General features: G+C 37.7%; 1 pseudogene; it reads right to left on the bottom strand.

Moving 5' to 3' along the window:
• Window positions 1–368: 368 nt before the first annotated feature.
• On the bottom strand, window positions 369–1,739 carry LOC123246308 (annotated as a pseudogene).
• Window positions 1,740–7,210: the final 5,471 nt, after the last annotated feature.

The following is a 7,210-nucleotide window of genomic DNA, read 5'->3' as shown; positions in this document are numbered from 1 at the left end:
AGGAACAATAGAATTCCTAAAGTTTCATTTTACTGTTCTCTTCTTTGCTATATTAATAGAATCCTAATAACTTACACTTCTTTAATGACAATATGATGATCTCATCTTCCTTGGAAAAACCAAGGGGGAGGAAATAAATTTTCTTAAAATTCAAGATTCTTCCTCTAAAGGAGTGAGTTGACAGAACAGAAACCACTGTCCAAGGATTTTTAATATCACTTGCTTGTAACATAAGGGCATATCACCCAGACTTGGGTAAAGGTTTGGGGGTGGAGGTGGAGACTTATTCTTTTTAATGAGAGGAAGTTTTCAAGGAGGAGTCTGCTCTGGCTAGAGCCAAGTCTTGAGGTGTAATATGAAGATTGAGATCAGTTCCAAATCTGACCATTGTGGCTCAAAAAATAATCAGATGGTTCTGCAAGTTCAGGAACTCTTTCAGCCCTGAGATCTGACTGCTTCTTTGACTAGCATCCAAAAGAAAGTTATTTCCCTTGAACTCATTGTGTGACATAAGGGATGCCTGACTTGGTGTCTTTTCTCTCCTGGATGATGATTTCTATTTTGCTCCTTTGGGCAGCTGGAGATAGTTCTGGTTCTGGTAGGAAAGACCAGATAAATGTTTTTTGTTTTTGTGTTTGTTTTCCCTCCATTCTCTTCTTCTGACCCATCATTTTTTAGCTTCTTTATCTTTCTCTGCCTCAGGTTTGCAAGCCTGGATTCCAGCAAGACCTTTCTCTTTTCTTTGTTGTTTTTCCATCTGGTTCTTTGGTCTGCTCTAAAGTTTCCATTTGCTTGTTTCTCAATGTTTTATCCTGGGCAAAAGCAAAATATCCAACCTGAAGGTGTTGGGTCTCCAGTATCCTCATAATGGACAGGCCCTACTTGTCTGCTCAGGGCCTTCTTTTCTTCTTCCTCCCACTGCTGTAACTGAAATTTTCTTTTCATATTTTCAGAAAACAGAATTTTGTCAGTAACAGATGGCTTTCCCTGAAGATTTTTATCCATTTCCAACAGGCTTGGCAAACCTTTCTTCATATAACATCTAGAAAGGCCTAAGAATCCACATGAACAACCCATTCTTCACTAAGATCTCTGAAAGGAGGTATATCTATTTCATAGAGATATTCATCTCTAACCTACTCCTTTCCTATTGTCTTTTTAGATTCTTTGTTCAGGTTTAAAGACTATATTTCTTTTCATTTGTCTATGATCTTCTACATATCCTTTGTTTCTTCATCTAAGACATCTCCTTTAGTCATTTGCTCATACAATTTGACTTTTTCTCCTAATTTTTCTCTTGATTTGTCTAATGTCTTTTGCTCCTCAGACTTCTGTTTAGTATCTTTTTCAACCCATTCTGAAATACTTACATTCTGTTTGTTCCATAAACTTATTTTATTGTTGCTTAATTTTGGTTTCCCTAGAACTCAAGAATCTTTTTTCTTTAAACTCTTATCTCCTGTCTTAGATTCAATATTAAGTATTGGTTCCAAGGCTAAAGAGTGGTAAGGACTAGGCAATTAGGGTTAAGTGACTTGCCCAGGCTCACATAGCTAGGAAGTATGTTCTTCCATCTCCAGGCCTCAAATTCTGTCGACACTGTACTACTTAGTCACCCCAAACTCCAACATCTTTGAGAATTTTTTCTTTCTTTAAGATCTTCTTGATTTTTTGGAAAAGTTCAGCCTTGAAGTTCACTAACAGGAAGCCATGATGTCCAGTGACTTCTTGTAGTCCATGTTCACAAATGTCTCTTTTAAGCCCTGGCTGTACCAGAACTCTGAGCCTGGAAATTTCTCTCTCCTTTTCCTGTTTTTTAATGGCTTTTAATGCCTTTTTTTTTAACCCTTACCTTCCATCTTAGAATCAATACTGTTTATTGGTTCTTAGGCAGAAGAGTAGTAAGGGCTAGGCAATGGGGGTTAAGTGACTTGTCCAGGGTCAATCAACTAGGAAGTGTCTGAGGCCAGATTTGAACCTACGATCTCCCATCTTTAGGCCTGGCTCTCAATCCACTGAGCCACCTAGCTGTCCCATTTATGTCTTAAATCACAGGTTTCTTGTGATCAATGACTTATCTGTATCTTATGATGTAAAACTCAAGAATCTTTCTGTCAAGTATGATATAAAATTCTTGTTCACAAACAGTATGGAATTTGTAATTTTTTCTGTTATACAGTGATCCCTCACCTATCATGGGAATTATGTTCCAGAGACCCCTGCTATATCCACAAAGTAGCAAGAGAGTAAACAGTATGATGCTACAGTTATAGAGCCAATCAGCAGCCAAGACACAGAACACAGCACCCATCCAGTAGCATGCCCTGTACAATCTCGCATTGGCAAACTTGCGCAAACAGTAGTGGTATACTGCATTTCCATTGTGTACAGTACAATGTTCATCCAAAAAATCCTGCAATATAGCAAAAACTCCATGATACAGAATTAGATTTTTTTTAAACTCACAATACAGTGATAAGTGAACCAAGATATAGTGAGGAACAACTATAAACATAGAAACCCTAAAACATGTAATGTTCCAATGAAGTCATTGGAATAGGGGACCACAGTGCCCTGCAGCTGTTGTTAACCCGTGTTATTTTTCTTCATTTAAAATGCCCTGGGGTCATGAATAGGGAATTTTCAAATAAAGAAATCAAAACTATCAATAAGCACATGAAAATGTGTTCTAAATCTCTTACAATTAGAGAAATGCAAATCAAAGCAACTCTTCCCTAGATAGGTGAAGGATCACTGTATAACAGACAAAATTGCAACCTCACACCTAGCAGGTTGGTTAAAATGACAGCAAAAGAAAGTAATAAATGTTGGAGGGGATGTGACAGAATTGGAACATTAATGCATTGCTGGTGGAGTTGTGAATTGATCCAACCATTCTGGATGGCAATTTGGAACTATGCTCAAAGGGCTTTAAAAGACTCTCTGCCTTTTGATCCAGCCATACCATTGCTGGGTTTATAACCCAAAGAGATCATAAGGAAAAAGACTTGTACAAAAATATTTTATAGCTGTGATCTCTGTGGTGGCAAAAAAATTGGAAAATGAGGGGATGCCCTTCGATTGGGGAATGGCTAAATAAATTGTGGTGTCTTTTGGTGATGGAATATTATTGTGCTCAAAGGAATAACGAATTGGAGGAATTCCATGTGAACTGGAATGACCTCCAGGAATTGATGCAGAGTGAAAGGAGCAGAACCAGGAGAACATTATACACAGAGACTGATACACTGTGGCACAAATCAAATGTAATGAACTTCTCTACTAGCAGCAATGCAATGATCCAGGACGAATCTGAGGGACTTATGAGAAAGAAAGCTATTTGCATCCAGAGAAAGAACTGTGGGAATAGAAACATAGAAGAAAAAAAACTACTTGATCACACGGGTAAATGGGGATATGATTGGGGATGTAGCCTCTAAGCAATCACCCTAATGCAAATATTAATAATATGGAAATAGGTCTTGGTCAATGACACATTGTGGAATTGCTCACTGGCTATGGGAGGGGGAGTGAAAGGAGGGGAGGGAAAGAACATGAATCATGTAACCATGGAAAAATATTCATAATTAATTAATTAAAGATTTTCAAATAAAATAAAAAGGTGTCCTGAGAATATTTATTTGTGGGACAGTTTTCTATCTGTTTCTCAGAATAGTCTGTGTTTCCTATCAAACTTACGTGAGAAAGACTGTAAGTTGATTTTATCAGTCTTCCTTATCCATATATAGTTATTTTTCAATCTTTCAACAATTAAACTGTTCATATATGAAAGAAACAGTATCTTACAAAAGTATATGCTAAATAAATACAAGGTCACTTATGTGAGGTGAAACAGTATCAATTATTCAATCACTAAAAACTTACTAAGTGCCTACTATATAAGGTTTACTGTGCTATATATACTCTATACAGGTTGTATGAAGTGTTCAGAGAACACTAGTATCTCTGGTGTGAGGGCTTGCTGAAACCTTTGCAAGGCTGCTTTTCTCCTTTGATATCCACTTGCCACGTAGCTCTCACCTGTAGCTCCAAAAAGCTGTAGCATATGCACTGACTACACTCTGGTAAAACCCTCTTGGCAGATGGGCTAAATCAGGTTAAGAGTAACTGACAGGCCTCAAATGCATCGGTGACTCAAGGGAGCAGCTAATTCAAGCATATGAAGACTTCCCCCACCACCCCACACACACATACCCAGGCAGAATGGGCGTATGAAAACAATTAGTTCCAATGGCCATCACCAGTCATCTTGACTTTTGTCTTGTAACTGGACTTTGATGACTCTGGAAGAGAGAGTGAGTCTGAAGACTTTGTCCAATTCTACCTCATTTAAATTCAGTTTATGCATGAACCAAAAGACATTAGCTATGATGTCATTTTGGTCCTCTTTGAGTACAAAAGGCACCAACTAACCATGTACAACTGGAGGCATCAAGAATGCCCACATATAGGAGTTGGGCACTGAGCTGAGCTATGATAGAGCTTGAGGTTTCATAATAGAACAGCTACCATTCATATATAATGTTTTAAGGTCCAAAATGCACTTTACATTTGTTATTTCATTCTTTACTACCCTGTCAGGTAGGTGCTAGTATTATCCCCTCTTTATATATGAGGAAACTGAGGCTGAGAAGGGTTAAGTAACTTGCCTAGAGTCACACAGCACACTCTAAGGTAGAGTTTGAACTTAAATCTTACTCTCTTCAAGTCCAGGAAGAAATACATTCTAAGAATGGAGAAATTATGCAAAGGCATACATAGGAGATAGAAGTGTCCTGTATGAGAAACAGCAAGGTCTATGTAATAGAACCATTGAATGCATCCTGGAAGATTGTTTCAGACTTGGAACGCTCATTTGGGAAGTATCCTCTCCTTCTTTTTGGAGGGTAGAGGACTCTTCTCAGAACCTCCATTTAAGGAGGTCCCCAGAGAAGCCATCTCTTCATTTCCTACTAGACTGCACTTTTCTGGACTTCTTCATCATGGCTAGATACCATCCCTTCCTCTCCTCCCTTTTAAGCTACCTTTTAATTGTTTTCTGTTCTAATTAGAATGTAAACTTCTTGAAAACAAGAAGTATTTTTCTGTTTGTATATATTTATTTTTCTATGGTTTGGCACAGTACCTGGTACAGAGCAAGTGATTGTTGACTCTCTGCCTAAATGGGAGTAAAAGGTATGTATGGTAATATCTTTTTGTGACCTGATTTGTTTGTTTGTTTTTAAGTTTTACCTTCTGCCTTGGAATTGGTACTTGATATTGATTCTAAAGTAGAAGAGCAACAAGGGCTAGGTAGTTGGGGTTAAATGACTAGCCCAGGGTCATACAGTTGGGGAGTATCTGACACCACATTTGATCCCAGGACCTGTGGTCTCCATGCCTGATTCATTATTCACTGAGCCATCTAGCTGCCTCTGTTTTGTGACCTAATCTGTTTTTGCTTTGTTTTGTTTTTTAAACCTCACTTTCTGTCTTAGTATCAGTTCTAAGACAGAAGAACAGCAAAGGACTAGACAATTGGGGTCAAGTAACTTGCCCTGGGTCACACAGCTAGGAAGTATCTGAGGTCATGTTTGGATCCAAGTCCTCCTGACTTCAGGTCTTATACTTTATCCTCTATGCTACCTAGTTACCCCATAACGTCTTTTTAATGTACTGTCATTTCATATGGAGATCTTTGTTGCTGAATAGCCTGCTATGGCACTCATTTATCTGTTTAAAGTTCTAAGACAAATAGTTGCTCTAATTTAGAACACAGTTGTTGCTAATTTTAAATGTGACAAGTAGCGATATACTGCAGTAATATGCAGAGAACACCAATAATATTCTCCATTCATGGGGCAAATGTAGTTTATCTGATTCTATATTGAAGATGAGAATGAGTGCATTAACCATAAATTAAGGTGAAGCCATTCACAGAAATAACCTAGAGTTTGAACTGAGTAAGATAAGAGGAGAGACGTTAGCTTAAAAGTAGAGAATCAAGAATCAGAGAAGTCACCCAATGAATCAACTAGTTTGGCTGAGATGTCACACACAGCAAGCAGAGGAACAGTCAGCACAGGGCTTTTACAACACATTTAAGAATAGTTTTCAGACAAAAAGAAAATATTGAAGTTTATATTTCCAGAATTGTGAGTTACTCTGAGTATATGGATTTCCCTTACTCATGTGCCTTTTTGTCAGGTCTCTGTATTTTCCCACTCTTCTTCACAGACACTGAATACACTAATGGGAAGGTATGGCCCAAGTTTATATAGGTATTAAGATATGTCCATTATTATTGAACTTGTTCTAATATATGAGTACCTGAGATGTTATTGTTATTTCTTTTTTGGTATTATTACATGTAACCCAAGTCCCAATGTCCATTGATATGGGAAGCATTTCCCCTCATTGGTAAAAATTAATGCCCTGTGCCTACATAAGGCATGGGGTAGAGTTGGTGAAAGCAGAAGAGAAAACACTCAGTCTTCAGGTTCCAATTCCTCTTCACCTTACCACTCCATGGAGAAGAAGCCAACATGTAAGACTTTGACTAGAACCTCATTCCCAGTTCATTACTATTGTTCAGTTGTGTACATGACTTTCATGAACTAGTAGATATCATCTACCATGATATCACACCAATACTGTCTTTAAGGTTTTCTTAGCAAAAATATTGGAGTGGTTTGCCATTTCCTTCTCCAGTGGATTAAGACAAACAGGAGTTAAGTGACTTCCTCAGGGTCACACTCCTAGCAAGGATTTGAGTTCAGATCTTCCTGTCTCTAGGTTTAGCATTCTATCTACTGAGCTACCTAGTTACTTCTCTTACACTAGAGACTTTGAGGAATTTCCCTTGGGGTGAGAGCTGAAATTCTTTTTCTGTTGATCTGAAATATTTCTCTCCAATGGGAGAATTCTGGATTGTCTGGTATATATAGATATAGATATATATAGTTTTATGCATACTTTCTGATCTCTGCTTTGGTATCAACTTGAATAAATTGATTTCTTTGTTATTTGCTATAGGTATTCATTGTAGAAATGCTAATTGGTGAGAAGGGGATCAAATCTTGGAAATAAAGCTTGCATTCCCCTTTCTCTGATAGAGAAGAAGTGATCAGGAACTGAAGCTTGAACTTAAAAAGGATTTCTCCTAGAATAATATTATTTAAGGGAGCAGAGAAATCTTCTAGCCCAGTAT

This window comes from Gracilinanus agilis, chromosome 4 (assembly GCF_016433145.1).
Source record: "Gracilinanus agilis isolate LMUSP501 chromosome 4, AgileGrace, whole genome shotgun sequence".
NCBI classification, from domain to species: Eukaryota; Metazoa; Chordata; class Mammalia; order Didelphimorphia; family Didelphidae; genus Gracilinanus; species Gracilinanus agilis.
The sequence above is the reverse complement of the archived record's forward strand: the minus strand, read 5'-3'. Positions and strand labels throughout refer to the sequence as shown.